General features: G+C 38.2%; 1 long non-coding RNA gene and 1 pseudogene across 1 annotated transcript; both read right to left on the bottom strand.

The window, feature by feature from the left end:
- Positions 1 to 209: 209 nt before the first annotated feature.
- Positions 210 to 6,255, bottom strand: LOC140697464 (uncharacterized). Its single transcript, XR_012074602.1, has 4 exons — positions 6,182 to 6,255; positions 2,774 to 2,892; positions 1,930 to 2,017; positions 210 to 497 (listed from the first exon to the last, which is right to left on the bottom strand). It is a non-coding gene; the product is annotated as an uncharacterized lncRNA (long non-coding RNA).
- On the bottom strand, positions 4,985 to 5,132 carry LOC116281376 (U1 spliceosomal RNA; annotated as a pseudogene).
- Positions 6,256 to 7,105: the final 850 nt, after the last annotated feature.

Below are 7,105 nucleotides of genomic sequence, written 5' to 3'. Positions count from 1 at the left end.
CCTCTGTGGATTTTACCTTAATTTTCTTATCTTAGAGGTATGTGAATTTAGACCTTCGCCATTTTTTGAATCTTTGTCAAGTGGAAAGCCTTTCATCACGGTATAACATTTAGGTGAGATGCCCTTCTTTCTAGAACATAAAAGAAAGTAAAAATTTGTTTGTTTGTTTTTGTTTATTTCCTTCCAAAATCTTTACATGGTGACTCTGCAGAAAATCAAATGACTTCCTCTTAGGTTTCATATATTTTCAAATCCCAAGACCACTTGGTGGACCTTCTCTTATCTGGTCTGCTGCCAAATTATAACGTTTTGTATGCCATTAGAAATGATTTTTTAAAAAGCTATGGAACTCAGTTGGTAGGTACCATCATGGCCCGTTCCGTCTTTGGAAAATGGCCCCAAATATATCCCTGTAGTCCACTAGTGCAAGAAAGAGCTTCCATGAAGAAGAGCAATCTTCATTAACAGATCCCTTCTGTGGCCTTCTTCTGGGTTTTCTGTGAGTCATTTCAGAATTGAAAAAAAGTAATTATTCATTGAAAAAATTTCACCAATCTGTGCTGTAGGTCAGGCTCTATACAAAGCTTTGGGTACATGTATGAATAAAAAAAACTCAAAGTCTAGGAGGGAAAGTGGATGCATAAAAGTAATTATAATATAACAAACACTGTATTAAGGGTCAACATTCATTGAGAGCTTGTCACTTACCAAATGCTATTCTAAATACATGATATGGATAAACCCATTTAATCTCTACAATGGTCTTGGGAGGTAGGTTCTATTATTACTCCCCTGCTCCAAATCACCCCCCTTCCATTCTGCTACATTAGTATGATCGCCTTTTGAGATATCAACTTTGCTAGGCTATAATCCCCTGTTATCCAATCAAACAGTGCTCTATGTTTTGCCACGATGATATTTTGTAGATACGATGAAATCCCATTAACAACTGACTTTAAGTCAGAAAGGTTATCCCCAATAACCTGCATGGACCTGATTCAATCAGTTGGAAGATGTTAAGAGCAGAGTTGAGGCTCCCCCGATGAAGAAGAAATTACAAATTTTGACAACAACTCTGGTGCCCCAGAATTCCAGCCTGTTTTGTTTTTCCTGACAGCCTCGCCTTACAGATTTTAGACTCAGCCCTCACAATCACATAAACCAATTCCTTGTAGTAAATCTCTTATTATAGCTCTCCTTCCAGCTCTGCTTCTCTGGTTGAACCCTGACTGATACAGGTGCATTAACAAAGCTAGGGGGGTTAAGTGTCTTGTCCAAAGTCATAGAGCTAATGCATGGGGGAGAAAGATTTAAACTCGAAGAGTTTGTGTGTAAGCCCCTACACTGAACAACTGTATTCCTACAACTGATAGAAACTCTGGTTCAAAAGAGATTCAAAGGAAGCAATTCTTAATTCTGATTGAAAGGATTGGTGGTGGAGTAGGAAGGCTTCTCCTAGGAAGATTTAAGGTGGAGGAAATGCTTGGACTGGACTTTGAAGGGTAATGTGAACTCTGTGAGTGACTAATACATGAAGGACACACCAGACAAGGAAGCTACAAAAGTCCTGGGTGTGATTCAACAGGGCGTGAAAATACACATACGTACGCACGTACATAAACAGGGACATTTCATGTTGCCCCTGGAAATGTTCCTCTCCATTTCTCATCTGTGAAAAGATGGGTTAGATGATCTCTAAGGGTGGCTGTAAGGATTAGTAGGCAAGATGTGTAAAACATCTCGTAAGCTGCCTGGAACAGGTGGGTATTCTGTCAGGGTCACTTCCCTGTCTCCACACCAGCTCCGCTCTCTCCGCCAAAGTCCTCTCCAAGGTTGTGTGCTCTGATTCTGATAATAAAGTGATACTCCCAAGAGACAGTCCCTTGTATTCAATCCCTGTCTCCATGGAATTGAACAGAATATACCTACCAAGCGCCAAGAACAATGATGCAGACTGGCGTGGTCTCTAACCTCAAATTGCTTGCAGTCTGGTCTGAATGGCATACTTTTAAGTGAGCTATGATGGATGATAAGAAGAGTAAAATGCATTGAGTTAAGAGAGCAAACAGGAAGGAGTCTGAGCAAACTCAGACTAAAGTTGTCAGGGAAGACTTCCTGGAGGAAGGGGCATTTCAACTGGAACCTGAAAATGAGTAGTAATCAGCTACATCACTGATACTTTAGTTAGTAGATAAAATGCATATGAGATCTGGACATGAAAGCAAGTTTAAAAGGCCACTGTCCTTGTTTATTGTTGAAGGAGTGAGTGGCATTAAGAATTTCTCGAGCGTCCGTTATTCACATTTCCCCTCCTCAAAGACTGTCTACAGGCTGATGAATCAGTTGGCTCTGCCTTTTAGCTGGCAGTGCTCAAAGGGTGAGAAGGACCCATATATGGAATTTCCATTCTGTACAGACTGTAAGTCAAAATAAACATGCCTGAACTCAAGTTCACTGCATTTCACATTTGCCTTTGCTTCTCCTGAAGCTTGGAATATTTACCCACTTGGCGTTTCAACCAGACTCCAGCGTCTGCCTACTTGGCTAGCTTCCAGTGGTAATTCAATGTCATGTGGTGTGACAACAATAATTTAGCCTCTGTATAAAATGGAAGGTAGTAATTAGAGTGTGGGGGGAAGAGCACTGATTTTCCTGTGGTGTTACAGAAACTTTTCTAACCACACTGGATCCATTTGAATCTCGATTCTTTTCCCCTTTACATGCCTTCTATTTTTTGTTGTTATGCGAAAAAACATTTTATAAAGAAACTCACATGACTGCTATGTCCTATGAAGCAGAGTCGGACTCGAGATTTACATGAAATCCATCTCTCGTGGCATCTTGAGATGAGATCATGAGTAAACAGTCCTGATCGGACTAAATATACCAGCCCTTCAGAGAAAGCGCAGAGGAAGGTCATAATTAGGTAACTGAGGTTTATCTAAACAGGACCGCAGGCCTTAGGAAGAGCTATAGCAAATTAAATGAGAAAATTATTTCATTTTTTAAAGTTAATAATTAGAGAAGTATTTAATAATTCTTAAAATTATTTAATAAAACTTTAGTAGGTAAAATAAATATTTGTATATTAAATAGATAAATGAAAGTTACCCAGTAAAATAACTAAATATTAAAAAATAAATAAATATTATTTATTAAAATAATTTTAAAATTATTTATTAAAAGAAATAAATGTGAAATAAAAATTATTTGATAAAGATATAATAGATAAAATAAATATATGTATATTACATACATAAATAAATGTCAGTTAGTAAAATAGATAAATATTATTTATTAAAACAATTTTAAATTATTTATTAAAATAAATATGAACTAAAAATTATTTGATAAAATGTAATCAATAAAATAAATATATATATATTAAATACATAAATAAATATTATTTAGTGAAATAAAGAAATACTAAAGAAATAATATTTATTAAAATAAAATTTTAAAATTATTTATTAAAATTAATAAATGTGAAATAAAAATTATTTAATAAAAATATAATCGATAAAATAAATATTTGTATATTAAATACATAAATTAATGTTGTTAGTAAAGCAAATAAATATTAAATAAATAAATAGTATTTATTAAAATAATTTTAAATTATTTATTAAAATAAATAAATGTGAATAAAAATTATTTGATAAAAATGTGATCAATAAAATAAATATATGTATATTAAATACATAAATAAATATTATTTAGTAAACTATTAATTAAAATAAAAATTTTAAATTATTTATTAAAATAAATATGGAATAAAAATTATTTAATAAAACTATAATTGATAAAATAAATACTTGTATATTAAATACATAAATTAATGTCATTTAGTAAAATTAATAAGTATTAAATAAATATTATTTATTAAAATAATTTCCAAATTATTAAATAAATGAATATTAAATAAAAATTATTTAATGAAAATTTAATAGAAAAATTCTTTAAATTAGATTAGAATAAAAGACCCCAAGGGTTTCAGCGACTTGGCAAACAGCCTCGCTTGAGTAGGCCTGCGCCCCACTCCATGTGCACGGGGTGACGGCGTTCCCCAGAGGGACCTGCCCCAGGAGTCTTAGACTCAGGGCTCAGAGAGTTGAAGGTGGACAGGGGACACTCCTCAGAAGTCCCAGTAGCACGTAATAGCGCACAGAGCTCGGTGACCACGTGAAGTGAGCTCCAGTTCTTTGTCTGAAGGAGTCATTACTCTCTGGTGAATGTCACCTCTGGGGTTGTGGGTGCGCTGTGTGTGCCCAGGAACGGTTAAAGGTGTCAGCATCGCGGAGATGGGAATTTGGCAGGAAATCCCAGGAAAGCATGGCTTGAAGCCACAGAGTAGCAGCAGGGCCGGCGGGTAGAGGGGACAGGGCCTGGCAGAGCTACGCAGAGGAGCAGCACTTCAGAAGAAGACGCAGCAGCAAGGACCAGCAAGGAGGACGCCAGAGTTGAAGATCACGGGATGAGAACATTTGGCTGCAGGGAAGGGACCCAGAACCTGCACTCATGGACCCGAGGGCGCATATGCATGTCTTGGGGTTGGGAGCACAGAGAACACTTGTGCGCCACCAGTTTGACTCGGGTGGTCAGATCTCATCCTGGAGCAGAAGTGTCACCCTGAGCACCCAGGTGCTGGGACAAGCACAGCGGGAAGAGCATCTGCTCCGCTTTTGGAGAGAGGTCACGCTCTGTCCCTCAAACCTGAATAATTGTAGGATAAAAACCCCACCAAGTGACAGGAGAGGCTTTTCCCAGTTAGGGGAGCATCCTGCTCCGATCATACCTGACCAGAGAAGAAATGCCTCAGAAATGAAGGGGGAAAAGTCTGCCTCTAGGGGAAGAGGGAGAGAAAGAGGGAATGAGAGAGGGGCAGGAGGAAAGAGAGAAAGACTCCGTTTAGATAACCAGAAACACTTGGAATGGACAGACTTCTCTGAATTTTTCTTTTCTCTCCTTTTCTTTTCTTTGGGAGATGGGGAAGGACAAATGCAGTACCCCACTACCACAAATTACACAGTCGAGTTTCCCACATTTGGGGAAATCGCAGGAGTGCAATGGATAAGCCTCACCCTGGGAACACCACCTTCGTGATCATGGTACCTCCTCTGCCAGGTAAGTATTTCTGAATTTCTGAATCTCAGTAGCTGTCCTCTTCTTGCTTTAATTGGGTCTTTTTTTTTTTTCCATGCAAAGGACAGAGAGAGAGATTCTTGAGACAGTCATGTAGCTGCAGTTGCAGGACGTAGGGAAATTAAACTAAAAGAAAAATAAAGGCGGTAGATTTAGAGCTGAGTGTTACAGCGTAAGAGAGGCACCTGCTGTTGGAACTCGGGCCTTCTAGAGAAGCAGAGTGTCATTAAGGAGTCACCGCGCTCCAGCAAGCTGGCTCTCTGTCCTTTTTCCCAGTTGTCAATCATGACACGCCCTTCTGTTCTAGCACGTAGCCACCTGCTGGTTCATCCACATGAACTGATTTCAAGTCGCCTCGGGGCTTCTGTTTCTCATGGCTTCTGTTACATCAAGGCTGCTGCTTATGACCTTCTCTCTGTTTATCACTTGTTCCCCCAACTGTCTTCTACAGTCTTTCATTTTTTATTAAGAGAGTTCCTGGAGTCCCTGGAGGAATCTCTCAAGCTTGTCTCAGAGACCTGGTGGGGTAGCTCTAAGTTACAACAAGCAACAGCTGATAAGGATTTGGGGATTTGAGGTTCCAGTAATCTCTCTCTCATTGTCTCTTTTTATCAAAAGCACAAGCAATAAAATTTTTCTTCTCAAGGTTTTGCTTTGCTTTTTTGGGGGGTGGGGGGTGGGGAGCAGTGGGACTGCAAGGAATCCGAGCTAGGTCCAGTAAAAATGGAAGATTACTGAATGAATGAAAAGGAATCTCATAGAATCTAAACAGAAAATATAACAGGACACCACAGGAAATGAGGTGGAAATTGGAACACTAATCTGAAACTGAAACAGAGATGATTTCTCTATTCCTTTCTCTCTGCCTCGCCTCTCCTTGTGTGCTTTCCAATGCAGAGCTGCCTTCTCTGCATACAGGACTATGTTCACTCAACATCGCCCCATTTATGCGGGTGGTGAAGCAACAAGTTCAACACCAGAGTATGACTCTCCCCATCTAAACAGGGTATTCTCTGCCACTTCAGGTCCAATTACTTACGTGCCATGGAACTTTTTAAAGCCCTCAAGATCTGGACATCTGGCTAATTCTTGAGGGCTTCTATAGTGAGACGCTAGATTGAACACAGAATAACATTTCATAAGTTCACATACAAGTGCGATTAAAGCAAATATGTGTATATACATTTCAAAACATACAAACATTTTATACATACAGACAAAAAAAACTGCACACAAATGTTTATAGAAGCTTTATACATAATTACCTAAAATTAGAAGTAACCAAAGTGTCTTTCAATAGGTGAATGGAAAACCGTGGTGCATCCTTACAATGGAATACTATTCAGCGATGAAAAGGATATTTGATCTGTCTATCAAGCTATATGAAAATACAGCTGAATCTTAAATGCAAATTACTAAACAAAAGAAGCCAATCTGAGAAAGTTATATACTGTAGGATTCCATTTATATGATATTCTGGAAAACTGTAGAGATAGTAAACAGATCAGTGACGGCCAGGAGCGTAGATAGAAGAGATAACTAAATTGGTGAAGCCCAAAGAATTTTTTTTAATGGAAAATTATTCAGCATGACATTATAATGGTGGATAGATGACTCTATGAATTTCTCAAAACAAACATTACGGTACAGAGAGTAAAACTCCATGTACGCAAACTGAAAAAAAAAAAATTGAGATCTGAGATCCCAGAAGGAGAGTGCAGATTGTGACAAAAATTCTAACTCTATTACAAATGCACAAGATAACACCATTGAAGTGGATGGGGGGAGTGAGGGGGAAAGGTGCTGACTTAAGTAACTTTGGACCTGAGTGGACACAGTAAGGCTAAAGCCAATGAGAGTTGTACATATGCGTTGTTGATAAAGTTCTTTCCCTGGGGATATGGGTTCACAATTCTGAAATCACTGTACCCTGGGGTTGTACAGTTAAGAGATGGTAGGAGTT

The sequence above is a fragment of the Vicugna pacos genome, chromosome 7 (assembly GCF_048564905.1).
Source record: "Vicugna pacos chromosome 7, VicPac4, whole genome shotgun sequence".
In the NCBI taxonomy this organism is placed as follows: domain Eukaryota; kingdom Metazoa; phylum Chordata; class Mammalia; order Artiodactyla; family Camelidae; genus Vicugna; species Vicugna pacos.
Note: the sequence above shows the minus strand (reverse complement) of the source record. Positions and strands in the feature narration are given on the sequence as shown.